Raw genomic sequence first — 27,875 nt, 5'->3', positions numbered from 1 at the left:
CTACATTTTCTGCCAGTGTCTTGAGATAACAATGCTAAAGGAACAAAATATAAAGGAAGGCAAGATACAAATTGTCCAACACAGAAAAAAAAGGATACTGGAGACCAGTGCAAAACCTACTGGCACCCTGCCAAACAACAGGCAGTTGCACCTTCACCCATGCTTCTGATAAGCATGTATCAAAGGTTTGGCACGATGTTGTTAAGAACATAAGAAGAGCCTGCAGGATCAGGCCAAAGAACCATCTGATCAGGCATCCTCTTCTCACACTGGCCAACCAGATGCCTGGCCTGTGGGGAACCAGCAAGCAAGACTAAAGCACAAGCCCTTTCCCCTCCTGTGGTTTCCAGCAACGATTATTCAGAAGGCATCGCTGCCTCCAGCTGCGGAGGCAAAGTGTAGCCATCAAGCTCATAATTCCAGAGGTTTACACCAGCTCTCTCTGCACACAGCACAATACGGACTGTAACTAATCTGAGAGAGTCACATGTGCATGCTCATTGCTGTACTCCTTGGGGAAAGGTTGTAGGTCTGTGGTAGAGTGAACCCCAAACAGGTGCCAAAGGGAGGAAAAAAGGTGACCATTGCGTTCTGGTAAAATGCACCTCAGGGACTGATGCAACTTTGAATACAAAATAAAATTAAAAATTAGAGACCTTAGAGACCAACTAAGTTTGTTCTTGGTATAAGCTTTCATGTGCATGCACACTTTTTCATGAAAGCTTATACCAAGAACAACCCTAGTTGGTCTCTAAGGTACAGTGGTACCTGTGGATGCGAACGGGATCCGTCCCGGAGCCCCATTCGCATCCTGAAGCAAACGCAACCCACGTCTGCGCATGCGCAGGTCGCGATTCGCCACTTCCGCGCATGTGCATGACGTCATTTTGAGGCAATGCGCATGCGCGAGTGGCAAAACCCGAAAATATTCATCCCGAAGCATATTTAACTCAAGGTATGACTGTACTACTAGGTATCTGAAGAAGTGTGCACGCACACAAAAGCTTACACCAAGAACAAACTTAGTTGGTCTCTAAGGTGCTACTGGACAATTTTTTTATTTTTTAATATCTTACGACTGCGTCAGACCAATACGGCCACCCACCTGAATACAAGATAAAAATCCATACCAGGTTCACCTGGCATTCACTTCGCTTATTTTGCTGCTGCCATCCTTCCCATTTTGCCAAAACAGAGGTCAAGTTTTTAACCTGCCAAACGGGAGTGGCTCTCAGGAATGCCTATTAGGGAAATGAGTGTGTTTTCGAAGGGGGCGGAAATCAAGCCCAAAGGCAGATGCAGGATTCTCCTGATGAATGCTTGATAACACATCCAGAAGAGTGACAAGCCTTATACATTTGCAACGTGCCACCTTTGCAAGGATTGCCAGCAACACGTTAAGGATAAAGGCAAACCTCTTTAAACCTGGCTTGAACTCTATCAGATAAGAACGCCACTGACAGCAAATCTTTTTTTCCATACAAGTGGTTTCCATAGAAATGCTGCGATTCAGCAACACCAAATGCCATAAGAATTACCTAGTTTTGAGCACATATGTTTATTTTTAGTGATGTGCAACCTTTTACTTTAAAAAAAAAAATATCAAAAAAATCCTACCTCTCTCTTCTTCACATTGTAAAAGCATGGGAGAAAAGAAGTGAGAACCTCACAGCCTCAAGAGCCCCGGGTGTCAAGAAGTGCTTCTGAGAAGCCACACAGAGCTTTTGAAACTGGGTTAAATCACTATGAATAAGCTTCAGGGTTTATGGGTAGACATTCAAAGCTACAAACTGGAAGGGCGTGACATTGCAGGTCTCCAAAACTCTGCAGAAAAATACCGTATTTACTCGAATCTAATGCTCAGCTTCTTTTGGCCAAATTACACTGCAAAAATTAAGGCGTGCATTAGATTTGATGGCACATTTACATCCGCCAGCAAATACTTTTTTGGGTTTCAAGGTTCTGAAAATTTGAGGCACACATTAGATTTGATGGCGCATTAGACTCAAGTAAATACGGTAGTGGGGCATCAAACTAACCTCCATTTACCCCCCCTCCCAAAGTGACATAGGCAAGGGTTCCTACTGCATGCCACAGTGATCCGTCCCCAGCAGACCAAAAGGACTATTGAATTCAGCGAATGCAGAGATCTCAAGTCCTAGATTACTGGCAGTGGAAATGTTTGGCTCTGTGTAACCTTGACATATATAGAAGTTGTGTGCATGTGGAGCCCTGGCCAATAAGGGATCGAGAAGGCATCCCTGGGTCTTGGTGACCCAGTAGGTTAAGAGACCATAACAACCTGGGAGAGACATCAAGTCTGTATTTGATGATGAGTGCAGCAAAAAAATTGCTTAGCCAGCTTCTGATGGTGCTCTCCCCTGGAAAAACTGGATAAATGGAGTGAGCAGATAAGTTTGTTCTCCTTTCTGATCAATATATTGCAAAGCCCAGGAAATACAACCTGCTATGCTTACTCCTACCCTTTATGCTTTGGAGGGTGCTGTTGAAGGAGAAAGGATCACTGGGCTCTGGTACCTACAAAATAGGACAGTGCAATCCAAACTCAAGTTCCCCCAGGAGGAGAGTTTGCGTTCAGCAGATCTTGGGTTTTACCAGCTGAGCTGGGGCTAGGCCAGCATTAAGTCCTTCACCTTGGCTCAGCTGGGGCTCAGGTAGCAGACGCGCCGAATCACAACCTGTGCATGCGTAGACGCACTGCTGCGGGTTGCGGACATGTATCCTGCACAGATCACGTTCGCAATCTGAGCGTCCACTGTAATGCCGTACTTTTTCCTGGTTCAAGCTTCCTCACTGGGGCATAATTTTGAACCTAGATTTTCATGTGCCAGGTAACATCCCTAGCCGCAATGAGCATGCAGAACCATGGGCGTTTTGCCTGATGGAGCTGTGATATTGTAATATTGTGCTCCCGAGTCCATTGGTTCCATCTAGGTCAGTACTGTCTACACTGGCTGTCAGCACCTCTCCAGAGCTGCAGACAGAGGGCCTCCAATATGATGACACTGAGGACTGAACCTGAGCAGATGCCCTTCCACTAAGCCTCAGCCCTTCAAGTTACAAGAAAGGAGATTCCAACGAAACATCAGGAAGAACTTTCTGACAGTAAGAGCTGTTCGACAGTGGAATGGACTCCCTCGGGAGGTGGTGGGCTCTCCTTCCTTGGGGGTTTTTAAGGAGAGGTTAGGTGGTCATCTGTCATGGATGCTTTAGCTGAGATTTCTGCATTGCAGTGGGGTTGGGCTGGATGACCATCGGGTCCCTTCCAACTCTACAGTTCTATGATTCTATTATTCTTGTTGCTGAAAAGGAGTGCTTCCATCATGACACATTTGAATGTCCGGGGGAAAGAGGGACAGCAATAGTAAGAAATTATTTTTCTCTCTGACTTGGCTCTTTCCACCAATCCCATGATGTCTTCACACAATAACATAAACATTATTCATAGCATGTGCTCAAAGCTCTTGTGACACTGGCACCGAGTAAATACCTACCTATTTACCTAGGCATTGTCAAGGACTTAGGGCTAAATGGTGACTGATACCCTGGCTCAGTGGTTTTAGCTGCTCCTATTGTCCCAAATGAGCTCTTATTGTGTTTTACAGGATTGTATGTATTCTTAAATGTATTTTGTATCCTGCCCCAGGATCCCTCAGGTTGAAGGGTGGAGTAGAAGAATAAGATGTCTTAATGAGGTAAATAATTCACATCAATCACAGCTGTAAGAACGTGAACATGTGGCGCCTGCAACAAAAAGTTGCAGCATGCACAGATATGGTAAAGGTAAAAGACCCCTGGGCAGTTAAGTCCAGTCAAAGGCAACTTTGGGGTGTGGCGCTCCTCTCGCTTCAAGCCAAAGGAGCCAGCGTTTGTCCGCAGACAGCTTTCCGGGTCATGTGGCCAGCATGACTAAACCACTTCTGGTGCAACGGGACACCGTGACGGAAGCCAAAGCGCACAGAAATGCCATTTACCTTCCAGCCACAGCGGTACCTATTTATCTACTTGCACTGGTATGCTTTCAACCTGCTAGGTTGGCAGGAGCTGGGACAGAGCAAGAGAAGCTCACCCCGTTGCGGGGAGTTGAACCTCTGACCTACTGATCAGCAAGCCCAAGAGGTTCAGTGATTTAGACCACAGCACCACCCCCTGGGTTCCAGTCTGCCAGCTGTACAGATTCGACATTCCATCATCACTGCCAACAGACTCCCAGCAGTCGGTACCCATGGAGCATGCTTATCCTCACTTGGGGAATGCCTCCCCACAGAAATGTCCAAGGTGCCTAACGAAGTAAAGAAAACCAGTATCAACAGGCAGGAACTAACTGCCAAGAAAATGTTCCAGAGCCCCACTCAGCAGAAAAATACTGGACGGTCCCCGAATGCAATAGGGATAGCTTGCTACGTTTTTAAGTGAAGTACCGTATTTTTTGCACCATAACACTCACTTTTTTCCTCCTAGAAAATAAGGGGAAATGTCTGTGCGTGTTATGGAGGGAATGCCTACGGGTGGCGGGGGGGATCTGCTGCAGTGGTGAGCAGAGGATCCATGGTTCCCCTTCCTTCCCTCCTCCGTGGCTTGCTTTGAAACAGCAAAGCAGGAGAAGAGCCGCTGAGTGGGGGAGAGAGAGGGACAGAGAGCCTGCTTCTTTAAAGGAGCAAAGCGGGAGAGGAGAGGAGCCGCTTACATGAGTGTAAGCGGCTCCTGTCCGGTTGGTTCCTTTAAAGCAAGCAGGCTCTCTGTCCCTCTCTCCTCCCCACTCAGCTCGCTACATAGCAGCAAAGTTTTTCAGCTCGCTAAGCCAGGGATGAGCGGGGAGGAGGGAGAAAAGCAGAGCCTGCTTGCTTTAAAGGAGCAAAGCAGGAGAGGAGAGGAGCCTTCTCCCCTTATACCCCTCTTCTTCATTATTAGCAGCATCCTTCTCCACCCACCCCACACATGCTCCTTGTCCCTTGAGTGCTTTTCCTTCCCTCCCACTTAAAACATGGTTACAAAGCACGGATCCACATGGATCCTCAGGATTTTTGCACTGGGTCACCCCAAATTCACCATCAGATCACATAGCATGTCCATGGCTACATCTTGCACCAAAAAAATCACGCACCCACTGTTGCCTGGGGCCGCAGTGGTGCAAAAACGTGGTTACAAAGCATGGATCCACATGGATCCTCAGGATTTTTGCATTGGACTACTCCAAACTCACTGTCAGATCACATGTCTGTGGCCACAGCATGAACCACAAAAATCATACATCCACTGTTTCGTTTAGAATATTTTTTTCTTGTTTTCCTCCTCTAAAAACTACGTGTGTGTTATGGTTGGGTGCGTGTTATAGAGCGAAAAATACGGTAATACACATTACCATTTAAAGAATCCAAAGCAACTCCACCCTCACAACACGAACATTAAATTCAGAGTCTAAAATTAACTGCACCACTATCAATCTTTGAAACCAAGGAAAGGTTCTGTAGTTCCTTCCCCGCCCCCCACTCCACAACCCACAACTGACACAAAGTTGAAAGATATGTAAAATAGGTACACAGATATGCCAATTTAATTGGCATCGTCTATACAGCCCTCCACTATTGAGGGCATAGAATCTAGCTTTGCTCCGTATAGAATTTTAATTATTTTAGTGCCCATGACATGCAACCCCTAGTTGTGACTTCCGACACATTTTGAAAACGTAGACAGCAAAAACACTCAGGAGAGAGGCAGGTTTCTAGTTAAGCTTTTTTAATGAGGTAAATAGTCTGTAATAAGCCAGACTTGTGTTGAATCAGACAAAAGGGTCCATGTCCAACCCCAGATATTAGCCCCTCAACACGGAACTGCAAGCATGCAAAGCAGGTGCCTGTCATCTCCTGAGACTGATCACATGATGTGGTCAGCTTTTTTGCTGCATGCCCAAAACAGATTGCAGAATTCGTTTCCAATTCCAAAATCCACTCATGAGCGGTGTTTAAATCCATTTGGTACTTCCAAGTTGTTCTGCTTATCTAGAGCTGAAAACCATCACTTGTCACAGGCTGAGATAGTAATTTAAGACGAGTCCGGAAGCATCACTGATTGATTTCGGTGGAACTGCTTCTATGTTAACTGCGCTTAGGAAAACAGACAAAAGTGATATACCATCTGCCAGAGATAGAAAAGTCAAAGGTTGTAGGCTTTTCAGTAAGATGCATTGGTGTCAACATATCTTAAGAGCGCTCCAGCGTCCTCATGTCGTTGCCATGACAGTCTCTACCAATTAATAAGAACAATATATGATTATAGATGATCAGTTTGAGTGAATGTTAAGTCTGCAAACATCTAGAAGCACAAATTAAGCCAACAAGCCGGGGTGGGGAGAAGTTAGAGCTGGGTCTGTTGATAGATCTCTGGGCGACTTGCAATAGACCGGTAAGGTTTTCTGTCTCCCAGTTGTTTAACAATAGCTGCAAAAAAGGACATCCCTAAATTACATGGATTAAATGAAGAAAGGGGAAAAAAGTTGAGGTGTTGTGGAAGGACTCTGAGCTCTGTTCAGTTCTTGCTCTCAGATTCCTGGTCAGTTGCTTGCTTTGGACGGAATTGTATGTCCCCTGAAGAAACAGGTTTACAGCGGTACCTCTGGTTAAGAACTTAATTCGTTTTGGAGGTCTGTTCTTAACCTGAAAATGTTCTTAACTTGAGGTACCACTTTAGCTAATGGGGCCTCCCGCTGCCGCCGCACGATTTCTGTTCTCATCCTGAAGCAAAGTTCTTAACCAGAGGTACTATTTCTGGGTTAGTGGAGTCTGTAACCTGAAGCGTCTGTAACCTGAGGTACCACTGTATAGCCTTATCCTCCACGAATTTCCCCTCTTCTACAGCCATCCAAGATGGTGGCAATCACTGCCTCATGTGCGAGAGTGTTCCATAGTTTAATGATGCACAGTGTGAAGAAATACTTTTTAAAAAGCTGTCCTGAATCTTCCGACATTCGTTGGATGTCCACGAGTACGAACATTACGAGGGAGAAAACCTTTCCTCCATCTGCTTTATAAACTTCTACAATGTCGCCTCTAAGTCGCTTTTTCTTGAAACTAAGAACCCTCAACCACTGCAACCTTTCCCTCAGAGGGGAGTCTCTCTAAACCCGTTGATCATCTTTGCCCCCCTTTTCTGATCCATTTCCAATCTACAATCTCCGTTTTTTTGAAGCGCAGCAAAGGTTTTTACTGGGAAATCACTCTTGAGATATTTTACGGGAAGCAATTCGTTAATGGAATTGAATAATAAAAAAGTAATAAAATAGAGATCTTCAATTCTTCTGCATCAGGTTTCAAATTGTGGATTTAGGGGCAACCAAAGTTGAGCCACCAAGCTTACAGTCAGTCTAGCCCTACTGCAGTCCTGCCATGTGCCTTGCACACAAATCTCCTTGGGTGCCCAAAACAGCTTTTTGCCTGCTTAAATTTAGGAGCCCCTGGCACAGGAAAAGCCTGCTCTGTAGTTTGGAGCTGTCACAACAAAATTAGGCCAACAGCAGCTAATATAAAACTGAGAACTTGGCAGAAATCACATAGTCAGAGTGGCTGCAGAGGGAAGGGACATACTGTCAAGCATCCATCATCTTAAAAGCTACCTCCCTATATATCTCCCAGAGAGGCAAGCTATTTCTGGGTTTGTCTGTCTGTTTCCAAACCTCAGGCTCCCATTATCTCCTCCCCTCACGTACTGCAATTCAATTCTTTTCCTCATTTCCTAGGTTGCTCAAACCATGGTTGCCCTTACATCCAACCAAGGAAAACAATGCTTTGCAGAAACTTGAGGTGTCCCACCAGACAGAGGACAGTCCTCTATTTTTGAAGGGCTGTCTGGTCCAAGGCCAATTAAAATATATTTAATATGCATCTACACACAAATATCAGCGCATACAAAGTTTATGCAAATGTGTAACATCTTTCCTTACTCTTTTTTTGGTGATGTGTTTTCTTTCTTTTTCTGGCTGTTAATAACTGACCGTGCTACATGAACCATGCGGTTTGCCCAGTCTAGATATAACAGCAAACTGTGATTTGATCGAATCAGGAAGTGAGATGGGGAATCAGAATGTCTGAGTATGGGCATTCACTTCCCAATTTAGTTCCCAGTTCATAAGCCCAAAATGGGGTATAAATGTTTGGCCGCAACATGTGAACCAAGCCGCTGTGGGCTACATGACCAATTTTCAGCACTATGCTTGCCTTTACTATAAACGGTGCAGCCTTCTTAGAAAAGCTCTATGTACAACAGAGCTTGGGTTGCCATTTTCTAATGCAGCTCTCAACTGCGGCGCCATTTTGATAATATTCCATTCTATTGTCATGCATTTGACATTCAACTTTCCTGAGCAGAGACAAGTTCCAGGGCACTGCCAGAATAATTTCCTCTGGGTGAGAGAGCTCTGAAGGTGTCTATGTACCAAATGTTCTATTTACAAATACAAGAACAGAGTGCGGGGGGGGGGGGGACAGGTTCTAAACTCTTGAAGCAGGTGGCATAGCTGCTTAACCTGCCTCAGGTATTCAAAATCCATCTGTTTCAACCACCACTAAGGCCACCCTTGAGTTTTTAGATAACCCCCAGATAGTGGCAGTCACATCAGTTAGATCCCCAGACCAAAGAGATGACCAGGGCAGCACACATCCCCACCTCTGCATGCCCTCTCGTGCCAAATACAAGCCACATAGTTTGCTCCCTAGCATACTGGGAATCTAGTGTGATGAAGGCTCTCTGAATTCCACAGAAAAGGAGGTAGAAATGCAAATGGTACAGAAACAGTACAGTCACACCTTGGGTTAAATATGCTTCAGGTTGAGCATTTTCAAGTTACGCTCTGCGGCCACCCGGAAGTAACAGAACACGTTACTTCTCGGTTTCGTCGCACGCGTGGACGCTCAAAATGACATCACACGCATGCACGGAAGCGGCAAAACACGACCCGCGCACGCGCAGATGCACAGTCACGTGTTATGTTCTACTCAGGATGCGAACGGGACTCCGGAACAGATCCCGTTCGTATCCAGAGGTACCACTGTAATTTAGTGTCCCGGCTCTGCCTCTGCCCTAGTAATTCAGCAGGGTTTTCAGTGGGCCTGCCCCTTTCCTGGTGGATAGTACTGCTGTTGAGATACTCTCTGCACTTTCCAGAAACAACTGAAGGCATTTTCATTCTAAAAGGCTTTTCCAGCTAGATTGGGCCTCTGCCATTGGTGCCTATTTCATTATATTAAAAAAATAAGTATCCGCTGTCGGGGTTTTCTTTGTGGTTAACCGATTTCCGCCATTTTTATCGCACATCACCCTCAAAGGCTTGCGTAGAAGGGATGTGATAACAATAACAAAGGCAGCCCCACAGTGAAGATGAGGGCAGCTAGCCACCATCACACCGAAGCCCAGCATCAGTTCAGGTGAGATTTCGTTAACACCAAAGGTTTGTGCAGGTAATGGAATAAACCCACGATCGTGGCTGTTTTAAGCATGCCTCCCTTTATATGTTTTCTGTGTTTGCATTTGCTACTAAAAACAACAACAACCCCTTTCGTTTTACAGCAATCCAGCTCGTGTGCGTGCGCCCAGGACTTGGAATTCATTCTGCGCTGTCTCGAAATGTCATCCTCTCCTTGTGGTTAACTCGCTTCAATTCATGAAACACTGGGCTGCCATGAGTAGTTATGCAGAGGAGCTCTGCTGCCTGCGTCGCGGACAAAAAAATTGTAAAGCAAGCGCTCCCAGGCACTGGAGCGCTAACGTGTCCACCAAGAGGAAGCTGACCCATTTCCACAAATAGATATCTGCTGGCAGAAAAAGTAGCATTGTCTCCGAGAATCTGTCTTCGCGCTGCTTACTGAGTTGTGAAGCATAGGAGAAGGTTAGCTCCATCTCCCAAATTAAAGGCTGCGTGAACACGTCCCTCTCCATAGAAACAGGAGTGCTGCTTCTTTGTGAAAGTCACTGCATGGTTGAAGCAAAAGCCAAGAACGGCAACGGCTCATTTTACTTACACGCCCACCCACAAACACCCACCCTAACGAGCACTCTCTCGTTTAAAGAATTGGGATGTGAGACTTAAAACACACACACAGGGAGAGTTTCTCTTTCTGAGAATCTCGCAGCCCAAGGCTTTGCAGGAAACGTGTCATGCTTAGCACGTGGGGCCTGCAACAAAATGTTGCAGCGGGCAGTGTTCTTGTTAACTGTTCTAATCAGCCACGCCCGCCGCCCGGAAACTCCATTCCATTTCCCCATCCATTTCCATGTGCATCAACAGTCTGCCAGGTTTCAGGGGCCACTGAGCATGCTCAGTTACTGTTGGGCTGCTTTAGGGGGTCTCCACAATGTTTCCCCTAGGAATATTTTTTACTTCTACAACCCTGAAGAGTTCCCCCAAATCTGTCAATGCCCTAATATGTATGTGGGTGGCGATGGTTCAGCTGCATAAGCAAAACCACTTCCAAATGAGCATTGGAAATAGAGAGAATACACACTGCAAGACCAGCCAGGATTAAGACCACTGAGCCAATTTGTGGCAGAGAGACAAGATCAGAACCCAGGAGCTTCCCTTTTTATCTCTCAGCTCCGATATATGCCAACATGTCAGAGACTTTCACTAATTTTCTTTGTAATGGAAAGTAGTGGATAAGGCTGCAATTTGACTAGAGAAGCAGCAGAGGAGGTGCTTAACCCCCTCCCCTGCTCCCACCAAATGCTATCCCAAAGCTTTCCCCAACCCTTGGATCAGATTTGGGGATGGGGGCAAGGGCTGCAGAAGGAAGGCGGAGTAATAGAAAATTGCCTCCCAGCGCCCCTTCCACTGGATCAAAGAGCTTCTATGAATGGTTGATGTGGGGGGGGGGGGGAACCAATGGATTTGATTTGAAAGTGAAATTGATCTTTTAATCTACTCCTTGACTTATATGTGTGCTTATTTTTATATGTTTTGTTACAAATATTGTGTGTTTCAAATTCTATTTCCCCTCTCTGATTATTATTGGGGGGGGGGGGGTATTGGGTTGTTCTTATACATGGAAAAGTACGGTAATTAAGAACCCCTTCCTTTCCCAATGCTCCTCCTTCACTCAAATCTGCAGCCTCCCAAAGCAGATAGCTCAGTCACTAGAGAATATGACTCTTAATCTCAGGGTTGTGGGTTTGAGCCCCAGATTTTGCGAAAGATTCGTGCCCTGCAGGGGGTTGGACTAAATGACCTTTGGGGTCCCTTCCAACTCTGCAATCCTACGATTCTTTTGCTTTTCAGTTAAGGAGACAGTTGTGCCTGTCTACCCTGAAACGTGTGGTTTATCCTTCAGCCTCGATTTTTGCTGAAATTGGCTGCAACCGCCCAACACACGTTTGCGAAAGAATGCTTGGGGGAACTGTAGGCAGTTCTTCCTGAAGGGTCTACAAGGAAGAGGAGCCGCAGGGAGGAATTCCACTGCTCCTCAGGAGGAGTTTTCCCCGTAACTTGTAGCAACGATCCGAACAGCTCTCCCTCCTTGCGCTAAATCTATATGAGCTTCGTCCCACAGACAGCCAGTTGATTGCCAGCGTAAGCACTCCAAGTCCCACCCATGCAGAGAGGCCTGGAGCAAACAGCAGAAGTCAGAGTACAAGATTATGGTTGTCATGGTTTGTTTGTTTGCTTTTCCCTTCCTGGCAGGACTCCTGTACCTTTGACAGCTCTGAGCAATTCAGCACTTGAACTCTTTCCCACCCCCTTCCCCCCGCACGGTAACACAAGAATGAGAAAAGCTTGTGCATGCATTTGAAATACCGTACGCACTTCTGGTCACCTCCAAAAGGATATTGTTGGGTTGGGAAAAAGTTCGCAAAAGAACCTTTCTGTTATCAGTCAGATGGGTTCAAGGAAAATTAAGGTCAGCTGGAGAAACATGGCAGGTATTCTCCGGATAAAAATCATACTATTTGGTTGGAACAATACCTCTGAGAGGTTATTTGTTTAGCCTTTTTTTAAGAAAAAGAGCAAACTGTTATTTCAAGGTTCCTCATAAAGCATGGTTTCCAGACCCTTGATCATCTTGGTTGCCGTCCTCTGCACATGTCCAGCTTGTGAACATCCTTCTTAAACTGAGGTGCCCAGAATTGGACACACTATTCCAGATGTGGTCAGACCAAGGCAGAATAGAGTGGGACCATTACTTCCCTTGAACTGCACTATATACATCTGTTGATGCAGCCGAGAATAGCGTTAGCCATCTTTGCTGCTGCATCACACTGCTGACTCATGTTTAGTTGAAATCTCCCTCCCCCTTTTTTTTGTAATTTGGACCCACTGGTTTGGATACTACCCTCTGGTCCTATAGAAAAGAAATTTGCTCCACCCTCTTTGTGACAGCTATTAAATTGCATATATATCATATTGTATGTAAAAGAATAGGCTTCCCGAAAGCTGTTTACCATGAGAGCTCTATTGAGCTTCCACTCTGAGGGGCAAAACACATCTGAATACCATAGATTGGTTGCCAACAAGAGGTTAAAGCTCTGCTTATGTCATTCTTGACAGGTCACTGGGCTGGTGCTCCGAACCAGCAAATATATTCTTATCAACCAACCAATCCTGGAATTAATAAATAGGGGTTCTCTTTTTATGCCTGGGCCAACACTGAATAAACACTTCAAGTAGGAATTTTGGTATCAGATACTTTCTACCAATATTACACTTCCTGTTTAAATATAACAGGTCTCAAGGGATGGTTTCTTCTTCTGGACAAGTTCCCCATGACTGTGTTTTTAAAACCAAACTATATTATTTACTGCCTCTCAGATTGCTCCTATGCTAAATGATTCAGGACCTTCACTCTCCCCAATTCCCCAGCCAGTCTTCACCTAAACGCAGCACTCTAACTTAGCAGGCCCATGGCTTAAATTAATTTGATCCTTTGTAATCATGTACCGCGGGAACCAGATATTTGACATTACTCAGTTTCCGTTCCATTATTTAATTGCCTCGGACAGGTATGAGACCATAATTGCATCAACGGCCCAGAGGCTCTTGATTGATTTTCTCTCGCAATCCATAAGGAGTCGTTATTCTGACTTTTTTTAGCTAGAACATACCAAAACCGAGAGGAAACCGGGAAACGGCAGCGGAAGAGGTGGTGGTCAGAGAAAGAAAGAAGGGAAAAGATTTGAGGCAAAAGTAACAAATACTAAATTATATAATCAAGGGAACACAGACACCTTTGGGGCAGCTGAACTCTCAAGAACTATCAAGTTTAACTGATGTAAGCGCTAGGCAATAGTCCATTTCAAATCTGGGTGCATTTCAACTGATGTACAAATAAGAGTCTGGGCAAGAGAACAAATCTATAGGCAACATCAGCAAGAGATGGTTGAGTTGCACATGAAAGTCTCTCAGACCAAAGCTGTCAGACCAGACCAACCAGCTCTCTGGGAGCATCTCCCTCTTGCTGTTGGTATGTGGCTGCTTGGACCTGGGAGCCTTGGTAAGGCAGGTGTGGCCCCAGAACCACAAGCTGTTCACCCCACGTTCTTGACAATATAATCGGTATCCTAGGAAGGAACATGGTACCGGGCAGCTTCCTGAGTCAGAGAACTGTCTTGTCCACCTCAGTATTGTCTGACTGCAGCTCTCCAAGATTTCGGGCAGGTGTCTCTGCCTGCCCACCGGGAGACACTGGAGATTGTACCTGGGACCTTCTGCATGCAAGAGCTTCCTGGAGATTGGCTGACACTTGTGCTTTGTGCAGAACTTGGTTTTCGTATTTGAACTGGCAACCTAGAATAGCATTAGCTTTGTTTGCTGCTGCATCACACTGCAGACTCATGTTAAGCTTGCAATCTAAGAAAACCCCTAGATCCTTTTCACATGTACTGCAAATAAGTCAGGCATCCCCCATCTTATATTTTGTGCATCTGGTTCTTCCTGCCTAATTGCAGAACCTGACATTTGTCCCTATTGAAATTCATTTTGTTAGCTGCTCAGAGTGGCTGGGGCAACCCCGTCAGATGGGTGGGTTATAAATAATAAAATTATTATTAATAATATTAATATGGAATAGGATATTGCTATTTTCATTGGAGAAATGTTGGAAGGTATGTACACCGAGAGACAGTCAGTGAGATCTTTGGAATTGGGAAATTTAAAACAAACAAGTAATGCATGTTTCTCTGTTCTTTATTTATTTTTTCGAAACATTTTTTTACATCCAGGATGGCCTTTGCCAGTTGCTCGGAAATCCCAATGGTCTAGCCCCGTTTCCTGCCTCCGCCCTCTGTTGCTCTTTCTGGCCTCATTAATTTATCCCAGCAAACATGCACATTGATTGTCAATACCTTAATGAAAACAGAAGGTTCTCTGGCCTACAGGGCTGCCAGGGAGGCAAGGAAGAGGGAGGTATATATTGTGCCTTAATGGCCACACGCATGGATCAGTTCCCACCCCCCGGGCAACAGCCACTTCCTTTCAAATAATGCTTCCATACCTCTGCTTTACTGCAATACATTGTGCCCCCTAAGTGAGCATTTACAAGTGGGGATCAATAGTACTAGTGGCGATCTTTCCACCCTCCTAACCCCCGAGACAGCAATCCTTCTTTGGAAAACCACATAGCCATGATGGGCTATTACTGCAGACACATCAGTCAGCAGCTTAATTGGCCAAAAAGGTAAATATCTCAGCTGGTTTCCTTCCGTACGCCTGTGCTTTACTCACTAAGGGTAAAGAATCTGTACCCTACAAGGTCACCCATAATATGGACAGATTCAGGCAGAAAGGCAAGAGGGCAAACTGAAGCAAGGTGGTGGTTTCTTGGCAAAGTGCCTTGTCTTGAATGCTCCAATAGTACATAGATCATAGAACTTCAGAGTTGGAAGGGCCCACAAACCCGCTGCAATGCAGGAAGCATTTGCCCAATGTGGAGTTCGAACCGACGACCCTAAGTTTAAGAGTCTCATGCTTTATTGACTTAGCTATTCAAGCAGCAATAGACATATTTCTGGGAACCACACATAACAATCTGAGCCACCTCATGAATAGCAAGTCTATATATATATATGACAAAGCTGAACATGATGTAGCAGTCAAAATAAATAAATAAATTGTCCAGTAGCACCTTAGAGCAGTGTTTTTCAACCACTGTTCCGCGGCACACTAGTGTGCCGCGAGATGTTGCCTGGTGTGCCGTGGGAAAAATTGAAAAATTCAAAAGATTTAAAAATAAAGTATTTTATAATTTTTCATATTTCTGTTTACTTACTATTTCATAATAAAGTAATTATAAAATACTTTCTTTGTGTTTATTTGATTCCTATTCAAGAGAATTACTTTATATATAGTCAATACAGGCACAGAGTTACATTTTTTAACATTTTCTAATGGTGGTGTGCCTCGTGATTTTTTTCATGAAACAAGTGTGCCTTTGGCCAAAAAAGGTTGAAAAACACTGCCTTAGAGACCAACTAAGTTTGTTCTGGGTATAAGCTTTCGTGTGCATGCACACTTCACGATAGCGTATACCCAGAACAAACTTAGTTGGTCTCTAAGTTGCTGCTGGACAATTTTTTACTTTTTTAATTTATTCGACTGCATCAGACCAACACGGCTACCTACCTGAATCTAGAATGATGTAGCAGGTGACTCACACCAGTGGTGCACCACACATTCCAAGGATATGAGGTTAACATAATTAGGGACGAGCTGAGGATCTGGAGAATTTCCTAACGTTGGAAGCTGCCTCATATTAAGTCAAACCACTGGTGCAGTTGCACGGGGTGGGACTAGATGTCCCTTGTGGTCCCTTCCAACACTACAATTCTATGATTCTATTAGCCCAACTAGATCGATAATACCTATACTTACTAGCAGCAGTTCTGTGGGGTTTCTGGCAGGATTCTCTCCAGGCCATACCTGAGATGCCACCACCTGAACCTAGGACCTTCTGCATGCAAATAATAATAATAATAATTTTATTATTCATGCCCACCCATCTGGCGGGGTTGCTCTATCACTGAGCTGTGGCTGTTTCCCTAAAAGTTATCAGATAGCTAGATAGCTAGGCAGATAGGCAGACAGACATAGACAGACAGACAGATTTATTGTTTCAGTGAATTAGTTTAATTAACAAAATGTATACAGCACTTGACTGCAATAAAACGTCTAAGCAGTTTGCTAGCAACATTAAAATTATCAGCAAACACCCTTAAAAATAATTAAAATTAGCAATAAAAAGATAAAAACACACAAACGTCTACGTGTCTGGACAGGCTTTAGGTTTTAACTCTTTTTACATATGTAATTTTTTTAATTGTTTTTATATGTGTAATTGTTCTCCAATAAAGGTTATGCTGTATTGTGAAATCACTTTCAGGTGCTTCGTAGGGAATATGCTGAACCATTTTATTTTTCAAAAAATCAAGGGCCAGATTAGCAGAGGCCCGCTTTCGTTCTAGGACACACACAAAACAGCAATGCAAAAACCTATTTATATGAAATATAAAGCACATGGAAACTTCATTGCTTCATTTTCCTCACGAAATTTACTGCCACGCCATGATTAAAATTTGGTGGGGCCAGAAGGGGTTGGGGCAAGCCTGCAGTCTGCCACCCAGCCATCCTTATTTTGATATGTCACAAAGAAGTGGGGAAATTATAGCTCTTCGCATCCTGCCTCTTGCCACACTTCAGAGAAATTCCAGGAGATGGCAACACCTGAGCCACTTACCTGCCACACCTAGCCAGCCACATGAATGGCCACCGCAGCCATTTAAGATGCCAGCCATAGGGTGTGGCATTTGGACACCTCAAACTTCACTGGAAGTAGGACGGGAAAAGAAACTGGCCCAAATTGCGAGTTTGGAACCACACCCATGTTTTGTCCTCCCCCAGATCAAACTAAGGAACTTGGAACGAGCAGGTGACCAGGTGTAACAGGAAGAGAGGGCTCCGATACATTGGAGATTTCAGCAAAATGCAACTTTTCATCACTTGTGCAGAAGAACCTATAACCTGCCAGAGTTTTCTTTTCTCTGGTACCTTCTGCATCTGAAGCTTTATCAAACCAACTGTAATTTCTTAAGGGCACTGAGGAGAATTGTTAGGGGACTCCTGTTCCCCCCATCAAGCTGCAGTTCTTAGAGTGGTTTAACTATTTGTCCCTTTTCCCAGGGAAATTTGGGAAATGAAACTCCGTGGGTGGGTGGGAAACAGGGGTCTCCTAACAACCCTTGGTGCCCTTAACACACTACTGTTCCCAGAATCCTCTGGGGGGAGCAATGACTGCTTAAAGGAAGAAGAAGAAGAAGAAGAAGAAGAAGAAGAAGAAGAAGAAGAAGAAGAAGAAGAAGAAGGAGAATTTATTTATACCCCGCCCATCTGGCTGAGCTTCCCCAGCCACTCTGGGCGGCTTCCAACACAATATTAAAAACACAATAAAGCATCAAACATTAAAAGCTTCCCTAAACAGGGCTGCCTTTAGATGTCTTCTAAAAGTCAGACAGTTGTTTTTCTCTTTGACATCTTGTGGGAGGGCGTTCCACAGGGCGGGTGCCACTACCGAGAAGGCCCCCCTGCCTGGTTCCCTGTAACTTGGCTTCTCGCAGTGAGGGAACCGCCAGAAGGCCTTCCGTGGACCTCAGTGTCCGGGTAGAACGATGGGGGTGGAGACGCTCCTTCAGATATACTGGTAAAGCTCCTTCAGATAAAGTGGTATATACCGGTATACAACTGCTTCAAATGAATAGTGCAGCTATAGGAGACCTGCCCTCCACAGTCAGTCACCTTATTGACTGGAAGTAACAGGAGGGTGGGGAAGAGAGGGATCAGGTGCTTCCTTTTCCTCCCACAAGGTTTGGTCGCCACTCACTTCAATCAGGCCAGAGCCTTTTTCCCATCATAATGTCTGGCAAAACATGCCATGCACCCGTTTCCTCCCTGCCTCGGGCAGGCTGTGCATCAGATAAACGAAATCACAGGCTGCAATCACACATGACAATCTGTCTGGAACATGTGGGGGTGCAGGGTTCTGTCTCTGTGCTGCGAGCTGGCCTAGATCTCTGGTGTCCAAGTGACCCATAACTGGGTCATGAGTTGATCTGATGAGAATCACAGTGTTCCCACTGCTGTAGTTTTCTTTAAATAAAAAAAAGTGGGTCGGGGTGGTGGTGGTAGAAGATCTACACAGTAAAGCACTTCAATGGGTCCCATGTTTGAGGTTGGGCTTAAGTGGTCTGAAGAGGCCCAATGTTATCACTCTTACCTGTGAAGGTAAGCAGGTTCTGAGCCGAGCCAGATCCTGGAAGGGAAAGTCCTTAGAAACACAGCAATAAACACAAGCTGCTACCTCATAAAGCAAATAAAAAAGGTTGGCATTTGGATCCCATTCAGCCTTACCGCTCTGTGTTTTGGGATCTAAAAGGGAAATAAGCATTGCCCTCCATGGGGTCAATGTCAAATTTCAAAAGGCCTTGCCTGATCAAAATCTAAGGAAGGTTCCAACCATAAGAATGTGGAGTCATGGAAACACATCCGGGAAAGAAAGAGTGTTGGGGAGAGAGTCATTTAGGGGACAAGCTAATGTTTAAGCTTGCTTTTGAGCAGAATATTCACATGCAATCAATATGCATTCCTACATTGCAGCGAATTCTAGGTTTGTTTCTCACCAAATCTTTTAGCAAAGTATCATGACCTCAATGCCAGATTTGTTTTTTTCCTTAAAGAGCTTTTACTGTGTTAATGTTTTGTGCAGGTTTTTAAAAAATAAAAATCCAAGACTCTGATTGAAATGTTTGGGTGAATTTCTATTGGGCACCTTCATCATTTTTAAAACAGAGAACTGCAGCCAAACTCTGAACCACCTCTCCGCACAAGGGAGATGGTACACACAGACACACACCACTTCTAAACTGTTTTAAAAACCTCTACCATAGGACAAACAGATCATTACGGTTATGGAAGAGAACCCTTACCCATGATTTCGGATTTGGACAACATGCTAAGCCAAAGCTTGGTTTATTGGCTGTGCTCACTGACCTAAAAAGCCTAGGAAGGAGCAAACGGGTACAACTGCCTCCTCAGGAGCCTGTACATTCATGATACGCCATAGTTTGGCTGAACATAATGCGCCAACAGGCCCAGTGATTTGAAATGGGGATTTCCGGGTTCTGAGCTCACAAGCTTAGCTACGATGCTAAGTGTAGCAATAAAGAAGAAGAAAATGGTTAATAAAACACCTCACATACTAGGAGCTGTACAATGAAAAGGAGTGGAACCTTTCATATTTGTATTTCTCATGTTCTTGGGGAAAGGAGGGAGCAGATGCCAGTTGCTGCTTCTTCAAGAACTCTCAGGATTGTTTGAGGGAGATGCCTCACAGATTTTGACCTTGAACGCTGCTATCAGGTTCTTTCTCAAAACATGTTTACACTCTCAAAACACGTCTATTCTTTTTCTAAGAGGATGTCAACCTGCAGCCTGGGCACTTTGTATTTTTCTAAGCACAGCAGAAAAGAAAAGCAGAGAAAAGAGGGAGTTGGAAAGGTCTAACACCAAGGCACCTGCAGTGCTGAGCTACAAAATGAACAAGGTAGCTGCCATATACAGGACACAGACCATTAGCTCATCTGGTTCTGCATTATCTATATGTACTAGAAGTGGCTCTGTAGGGTCCAAGGCAGGGACCATTCCCAGCCCTTATTTGGAGATGAACAGGCGATTGAATCTTCTGCATGCAAGGCCCTTGAGCTTCACTTCCTAACAAAAAAATAAACACTTGCTTTCTCCGACGTATACTGGACAACCCTTTTAATACACATTAAGAAGGTAGCATGTGAAAACATGCCAGCTTAAAACATGAAAGTAAAACTGGGCCCTGATTTGTAACAGTTGGCCTTGACACAAGACTTCTGGGTGGGGTCAAAATTGTAGAGTTTTTGGAGGGTTTCTTTTAGCTCCAAACTCAGAGTTTACTCTCCCACCAGCAAAGGTAAAGGTAAAGGTAAAGGTAAAGGGACCCCGACCATTAGGTCCAGTCGTGGCCGACTCTGGGGTTGCAGTGCTCATCTCGCTTTACTGGCCGAGGGAGCCGGCGTACAGCTTCCGGGTCATGTGGCCAGCATGACTAAGCCACTTCTGGTGAACCAGAGCAGTGCACGGAAACGCCGTTTACCTTCCCGCCGGAGCGGTACCTATTTATCTATTTGCACTTTGACATGCTTTCAAACTGCTAGGTTGGCAGGAGCTGGGACTGAGCAACGGGAGCTCACCCCGTTGCGGGGATTTGAACCGCAAGTCCTAGGTTCAGTGGTTTAACCCACAGTGCCACCAGCAATGGTATGAGTCCTAATAGAACTGCTACATACTGCTTTTGCTACAGCAGACTTTTCAACTTCAGTACAAACAGCACGGATAAGAGGCTACATTTACATATGTGAAGGCTTTTGCAAAAAGCACTTAGGATGGACTACACAGAATACTGATGGCTTATCTGAGCCATTGAAGTTCTTAACATACGTACTCAGAGAAAGATCAGGTTTAGAAGGAAACCCAGGAATGATGCTGAAGAAAGAATATGAAGATAGCTGTCTCAACTCTCAGCAAATGAAACCCATATCCAGGACTTATCACCAAGTTGAACGCCAACAACCATCCACCTTTGGGTGTCTGAAGCTGGATGTTTGGAAAACAGAGGCCTCCGTACCCAGGGGGTGGGGGGTGGGGAGAAAATGTTGGCTTGCCGCCAGAGAGTTCCTTCCCACACAGGCAGCCAAGAAGTGGGAGGAACTGTGCTCACACACATGAGCAGATTATAACAAAGCTCAGGGAATCTATTGTTCGCAGGGCAAGAAATTCCAACAGCGTACCCAAATGGTGAGCCGATTCACAAAACACTTTTCAGTGGGGCGAGCTCGATTTGCATTCCAGCCAGCTAGTAAAGTGTCTGCACTTCTGCTTCGCCATGCAGCAAACTGCAGGTTTTGCCATTCACAACATTTCACCAAGGAAAACGTGAGCTTGGGGCCAATTGCAGCATCTTAAAAGTCGCACAAACATGGCACACCTGTTTTACGTGCCACAGGGTACGAAAGCAGGCTTCAGACTTAAGTCTCTTTTATATAAACGCAAGGGACTGAACAAGGCCACAACAGCACCACCCTTTTCATTTTTCCTGGAAAAAAAATTTATATTCGGTACAGGGTATACAGGCATACAGGGTATACAGGCATAATTATGAACCCTTGTACATCCTGGTTAATTCCGAAAGAATGTTCCACACATACTTGAGGAGGCAGAATTTATAGGGCAATCTGATGAGGATGAAGATGATAATGATAATTAAATTATTATTATTATCATCATCATCATCATTATTTGAACCCCACCCATCCAATTGGGTTGCCCCAGATAGTCTGGGCGGCTTCCAGAAAATGTAAAAGCATAATAAAACACCAAACGTTAAACACTTCCCTATACAGGACTGCTTTCAGGTGTCTTCTAAAGGTTGTACAGCCATACTTTGGATCCCAAATGCACTGGAACTCGGACATTTTGGCTCCTGAATGCCACAAAAGTGATTGTTCTGGTTTGCGAAAGTTCTTTTGGAACCCGAATGTCTGACGGGGCTTCCGCAGCTTCTCATTGGCTGCTTCTGATTGGTTCCCAAACATTTTGGAAGTCGAACGGACTTCCAGAACGGACTCCATTCGACATCCAAGGTACTATATATTTATCTCCTTAACTTCTGATGGGAGGGCATTCCACATGGCTGGCGCCACTACCAAGAAGGCCCTCTGCCTGGTTCCCTATACCCTCACTACTTGCAATGAGGGAACTGCCAGAAGGCCTTCGGCGCTGAACCTCAGTGTCTGGGCTAGACAATGGAGGTGGAAACACTCCTTCAGCTATACAGGGTCGAAGTCGTTTAGGGCTTTAAAGGTCAGCACCAACACTTTGAATTGATGATAGCACCTGAACCCCACTATGAATACATATAGAATTATCTTATCCCCCAGTCAGTCCACAGATCCCTTCTACTCAGTATTGTCTACAATAATGGGCAGTGACTCTCCAGGTAGGGATCCTTCTGGACCTACCTAGAGGTGTTAGGGTTGAACTTTGAACTTTTCATACGCGAAACATGTGCCCAGACACTGAGCTATGGATATTCCATTGTTCCCAAGATGTCTCCCATTTTGGCACTTACCAGAGTTTAAACTAAAGGTTGGTAAAGAAATGAAATGAAATACTCCACGTTACGGCCATAATATGGATGATTCAGCATACGGCAACTTTTCTGCAGCAGCAGCAGCAGCCCCACAAGAGATTCAACCTAAGAACAGACCACCGCTTTCTGCATTTTTACCCCTCCCAAAAGCCACACATGCATTTAGTGGAGGAAGTACCCAAAGAAAACTGCCTCAGCAGCAATTTGCCTTCCCTGTGCCAGACTTATTCGTCTCTCCCGTCTCTGTATTCCAGGGCAAAGGAATTCAAAGGAGCAGAATTGCCAAGCGATTTCTCAACCCCCAGAACCCTACAACATAAGGGAGGGTGGGGTGGGTGGCTTGATAGCCTAGAGGGGAAGCTTAGGCAAGTTACCACACATGTTCCTGTTGACGTCAGTGCTTCCCTGGAACCCAGCAGTGAAGTGCTAGTACTCCCAGCTTAGCAGAACAGGGGGAATTCAGAGGGCTGATGGATCCACTGCAAGACTGCTTCTCTACAGTCTCCTTATGAAGATGAGACAGACACTTGGGCCTATGCCTTGTGCCAGGGGACCCACCCACTGGGAGGTTACGCCCCCTGTCTCCGAAGGAATAATATTTATTTTTACTTCATTCGCAAATCACTCTACCCGAGACATCCCAAAGCAAGCAACATTTCAAAGCATCAAGGATAAAAAGCCAGATCCAAACCGTGATAAAAATCTCCAGGAGGGATTTCCAACATGTAGGTGCCACCATACTAAAGGACCTGTTCTTACACTTCTTGATGAAATTGATATCTACAGGAGGTCCTCTCTCCTGCAGACTGCAGCGGTCAGTTATGTAGAGGGGGAAAGGCAATCGGAGCAAGGAGACATTCAGCCTGGCCTCATCAATCAGCCAGAGAAGGACCAGCTACAAGGAGCTGGCTTCCTTTCTCCCTGCCAGAAATAACACTCAGCTCCAGCTGCCATTTGCTCTGGCATTGCAGAGCCAGAGGGAAGCATATTTGGACGCCATCTATCAGCCAGGGGAGCTATGGATTGCTGAACCGTGGCTGTGTCAACTTTTGGGGTCTCAATCCCCACTATTAACACAGCCTATTCTTAAGTCACCTTGAGAATCATTCAACTTGATTGAGTACTCACAGCTTGCAAAGTCGTCTGGGAGATGGAGAGGAAATACCACACAAAGGGTCAATAAAGATTGGTCAATATTCAATGATTATCTCAAAATTTATATACAAAAGACAAACCTCCTGACAGATGTATAAATAAATCTAATGAACAGAGAAATCAGAAGAGTGAAAAGACGTAATTATTACAAAAGATAAAATAAGTAGTATGAACTGCGCATAGATTTAATGAGTGACAAAATTACACAATGAGACTGGTTGGAATTCAATAATCAGTGTGTTTGTGTCTTGGTCAGTAGGTAGGTAGAAGGGGTGGTGAAGGTGAGATATATGTTGTATGTTTTGTATGTAACATATGTAATGTTATGTTAAGTGTATATTGTTTTGTAATGTATTGATATTTATAATACAATAAAATTAAAATTAAAAAAGAGAATCATTCAGCTGAAATGCAGGGTATGGATACTCAAAATTAGAACAAAACGTAGATTATGAGGACTGAGGACTGAACTAGATTGCAAGAAGAATTTTATGGAGATCACAAGCCAGCACAGCAGCATCCAAATTCAATCATCAAGTCTTGCTGAGCTTGTGCAAAACCTCTCTCTCTCCATCAGGGTGGAGGGCCCTGTGAATCCATTATTCAGGCACAGCCATACCGCACACACTTAAAACTGGTTTGATTGAAAGAGGCTTAGCACCGCTCATCCCAAGGCGGGACTGGAGAAACCTTTTTACCGCAATCTGTCAGAGGCGGCATGCCAGCCATGGGTGGGATCAGAACGAGAGCAGAGTCTGCAGTTTTTCTAAGGCAGAACTCCTGAAGAACTGGAGAATGCTGGGAACTGTAGTTTCCTCTTTGAGCTCTTTCGCAGAACCACAACACGGTTGATTGGGCGGTACATAAAATGCCAAAAATAAACAAACTACCATTTCCTTTGACAGGTTGGCAGAGGGTAGTTTTAAATAGGAGCTTTAATGCCATCTTGTAGAAGTACTGCTATCAATTCCTATTGGCAGTGTGTAGACAGCCAAGTCTCCTGGGTTTTGTTAGGTGTTCTTGTAAGTAACACTGGGAAGGGTTTAACAAACCAGCAGTGCCCAAATGCCAGCGGCTGTTAAAGACAGTAGCATTGTAGGTAATTGTTGACTCCTGTAAGAGACACAGCAGAGGGCCATTCCTTTAGCACTGCATAATATAGTGTATTCTCCCATTTCCTCATCAGGAACTTTTTCCAGTAGAGGGGTCATATCTCCTTCTCATAAATCTTCTGGGGGCTGCATGCCAGTGGTGGGTTGAACCAGAGGCAAAAGGAGGCAGGGCAATCATGCAATTTCTACCTCTGTACCAGCACTCCTATGGGACGCAGGTGGCGCTGTGGGTTAAAGCCTCAGCGCCTAGGACTTGCCGATCGAAAGGTCGGCAGTTGGAATCCCTGCGGCGGGGTGCGCTCCCGCTGCTCGGTCCCAGCGCCTGCCAACCTAGCAGTTCGAAAGCACCTCCGGGTGCAAGTAGATAAATAGGGACTGCTTACCAGCGGGAAGGTAAACGGCGTTTCCGTGTGCGGCTCTGGCTCTGGCTCTGGCTCTGGCCAGAGCAGCGATGTCACGCTGGCCACGTGACCCGGAAGTGTCTCCGGACAGCGCTGGCCCCTGGCCTCTTAAGTGAGATGGGCGCACAACCCCAGAGTCTGTCAAGACTGGCCCGTACGGGCAGGGGTACCTTTACCTTTTTTACCAGCACTCCTGCCTTTGCCCGCCCACGCAAACCCACCTCTATCCTGGCAAGTAAGACGCATAATCTGAGTTCAAGGACACATTCCAGCCAGGCAAAAAACACTTATGGAATCGTAGGGTTGTAGAGTAAAAAGGGACCCCAAGGGTCATCTAGTCCAACCCACTGCAATGCAGGAATCTCAACTGAAGCATCCATGAAAAAACCTCCCATGAAGGAGAGTCCACCACCAGAGTCTGAGGGAATCTGTTCAACTGTCAAACAGTTATTATTGCCAGAAAGTTCTTCCTGATGTTTCTTGTAACTTGAAGCCATTGGTTCAGGGCCTATCCTCCTACCTGAGGAGGGTGCAAAACACAACGGGTGAGGGGTTTGGCTTAGGAGGGGCTTTGGCCTAGAGTGAGTCCCAAGGGCCAGACAGAGAGGCCATATTTCCCTACTGAACAGGATTGTGATAATCCATCCCTTCCACTCCATCCCTCCTTTTTTTACCTCAGCTATTCCAGCCACCTTCTCTTATCACGCCTCAGTTCCCTCACAACTCCACTGCAAATTATCCACCTGTCCCATCACTCAAACACCATGCGCATGCTCACCTTCAGCATGAACACCATGCACTCATCTAATCCATGGCCAGACCCTCTCCCCAGTTTTCTGCCCTTATTTCTCAGTCATTTGCCCCTGGACCGTCAGTTGTTCAGGAAACCCATTCTTACATGCCTATTAAATTATTCTGCCAGGTTTTGTTCTTGATTTCCGTTGCCTTGATTCAAGGAGATCCTTGGGATGCAATTGTGGTGTTATGCTCCTTCCTCAGTCAAAGTGTTTATGTAGAACTAACTTTTCCATTAAAAACCCTTATTTAAATTTTGTCTGGAGAGTATGGTTTGGATTAAATCCAAGTACATTAATCAGTGGTGTACTGGTAAATAATTGAAGCACAGGAACTCTTCATAACTATGGATTCCCTTAGGTTTTCAGCAAGACTGAAGGCAAGAACATGTTTGAGGCAGGAGAGAAGGCCTTTTCAGCTCCAGAGGCCAAATCATTATAAGGATTGGCCTTGCAGGCCAAATCTGACAGGTGTATTACTACAAAGGTTGGCTACATGAGTGTGAGAAAGAAAATTTCTAGGCCACTTCTTGTCATCTTAGCCACAATATCCACTACTTATCAATTCACACAGCATTATTCTTAACAAAACTGAATTGCTTTTGAGAAGATGCCTTCTGAGCACACTTGCCTACCTAAGCACACTTGTTTGGAAGTCAAGCCCCAATGAAATCAATAGCCCATTTCACATACAATGCCAAGCCATGATTTAACATTGAAAGAAGGAACCACAGGAAATCTGGGCTGGCACACCCCTCCATCCCTGGCATGGCTGTGAGAAGATTGGAAACTTTTACTTCTGTTTTAAATTAAGCACAGTTTAGCATTATGTCCAGACCCTAAACTGTGGTTAATCCAATCTACAGACAGAGAAACAAACCAGCTTTGTAAAACATGTTTTGAAGCTGTCTTGTTTCCACTAAACATAGCAAAGTCTAACCACAGTTTGTCAGGGTTTGGACACCACAGCAAACTGCAGTTAGTCTAAAAATGAATGGGAAGTTTTCAAATTCCTCCTTGGGGCAGCACTGGAGAAGCACTACAAACACAAGGTCTTCTGTGGCTCATTCTATTAATAATATCCCATAGGGCAGAGGTAACCAATGAGATGCCCTCCGGACAGGGGTGGACTCTGGTGATATGGCACCCTCAGCGACGACAAAATTTAGTGCCCCCTCCCAATATTTATTATTTTCATGTGTCATCCCTCTTGCCTTCTGCTCTGCAAATGCTCTCAAGTGGGCCATAGTTGCAGCAACTCAATCGCCCATCTAACCAGGTAAAGGTAAAGGTACCCCTGCCCGTACGGGCCAGTCTTGACAGACTCTGGGGTTGTGCGCCCATCTCACTTAAGAGGCCAGGGGCCAGCGCTGTCTGGAGACACTTCCGGGTCACGTGGCCAGCGTGACATCGCTGCTCTGGCCAGAGCCAGAGCCAGAGCCAGAGCCGCACACGGAAACGCCGTTTACCTTCCCGCTGGTGAGCGGTCCCTATTTATCTACTTGCACCCGGAGGTGCTTTCGAACTGCTAGGTTGGCAGGCGCTGGGACCGAGCAGCGGGAGCGCACCCCGCCGCAGGGATTCGAACCGCCGACCTTTCGATCGGCAAGCCCTAGGCACTGAGGCTTTAACCCACAGCGCCACCTGCGTCCCCCATCTAACCAAGGCCCGTATAAATATAGGTGTTGCTGTTGTTGTTGTTGTTTGGCAGCCCCTCAGCTCAGCACCCTGTGAGGGGAGCATCCTACACCATTATAAATCCTGTGCCACTCCAGATGTTATTGGCCAACGTTCAACACAAAAGCAATAGCACAAGCCTAACACAGCTGGCGGGACGCAGGTGGCGCTGTGGGTTAAAGCCTCAGCGCCTAGGGCTTGCCGATCGAAAGGTCGGCGGTTCGAATCCCTGCGGCGGGGTGCACTCCCGCTGCTCGGTCCCAGCGCCTGCCAACCTAGCAGTTCGAAAGCACCTCCGGGTGCAAGTAGATAAATAGGGACCGCTTACCAGCGGGAAGGTAAACGGCGTTTCCGTGTGCGGCTCTGGCTCGCCAGAGCAGCGATGTCACGCTGGCCACGTGACCCGGAAGTGTCTCCGGACAGCGCTGGCCCCTGGCCTCTTAAAGTGAGATGGGCGCACAACCCCAGAGTTTGTCAAGACTGGCCCATACGGGCAGGGGTACCTTTACC

At 45.6% G+C, this 27,875-nt stretch overlaps 1 protein-coding gene and 1 long non-coding RNA gene across 4 annotated transcripts in view; both read right to left on the bottom strand.

Annotated features, from left to right (window-relative positions):
• CCDC85C (coiled-coil domain containing 85C) overlaps nt 1-27,875 on the bottom strand; it is a 176,364-nt gene that overhangs the window by 144,859 nt on the left and 3,630 nt on the right. The window lies entirely within an intron of this gene.
• LOC307199188 lies at nt 20,322-27,505 on the bottom strand. Its single transcript, XR_013831824.1, has 3 exons — nt 27,333-27,505; nt 25,106-26,946; nt 20,322-24,698 (listed from the first exon to the last, which is right to left on the bottom strand). It is a non-coding gene; the product is annotated as an uncharacterized lncRNA (long non-coding RNA).

This window comes from Podarcis cretensis (genome assembly GCF_951804945.1).
Source record: "Podarcis cretensis genome assembly, chromosome: 1".
NCBI classification, from domain to species: Eukaryota; Metazoa; Chordata; class Lepidosauria; order Squamata; family Lacertidae; genus Podarcis; species Podarcis cretensis.
The sequence above is the reverse complement of the archived record's forward strand: the minus strand, read 5'-3'. Positions and strand labels throughout refer to the sequence as shown.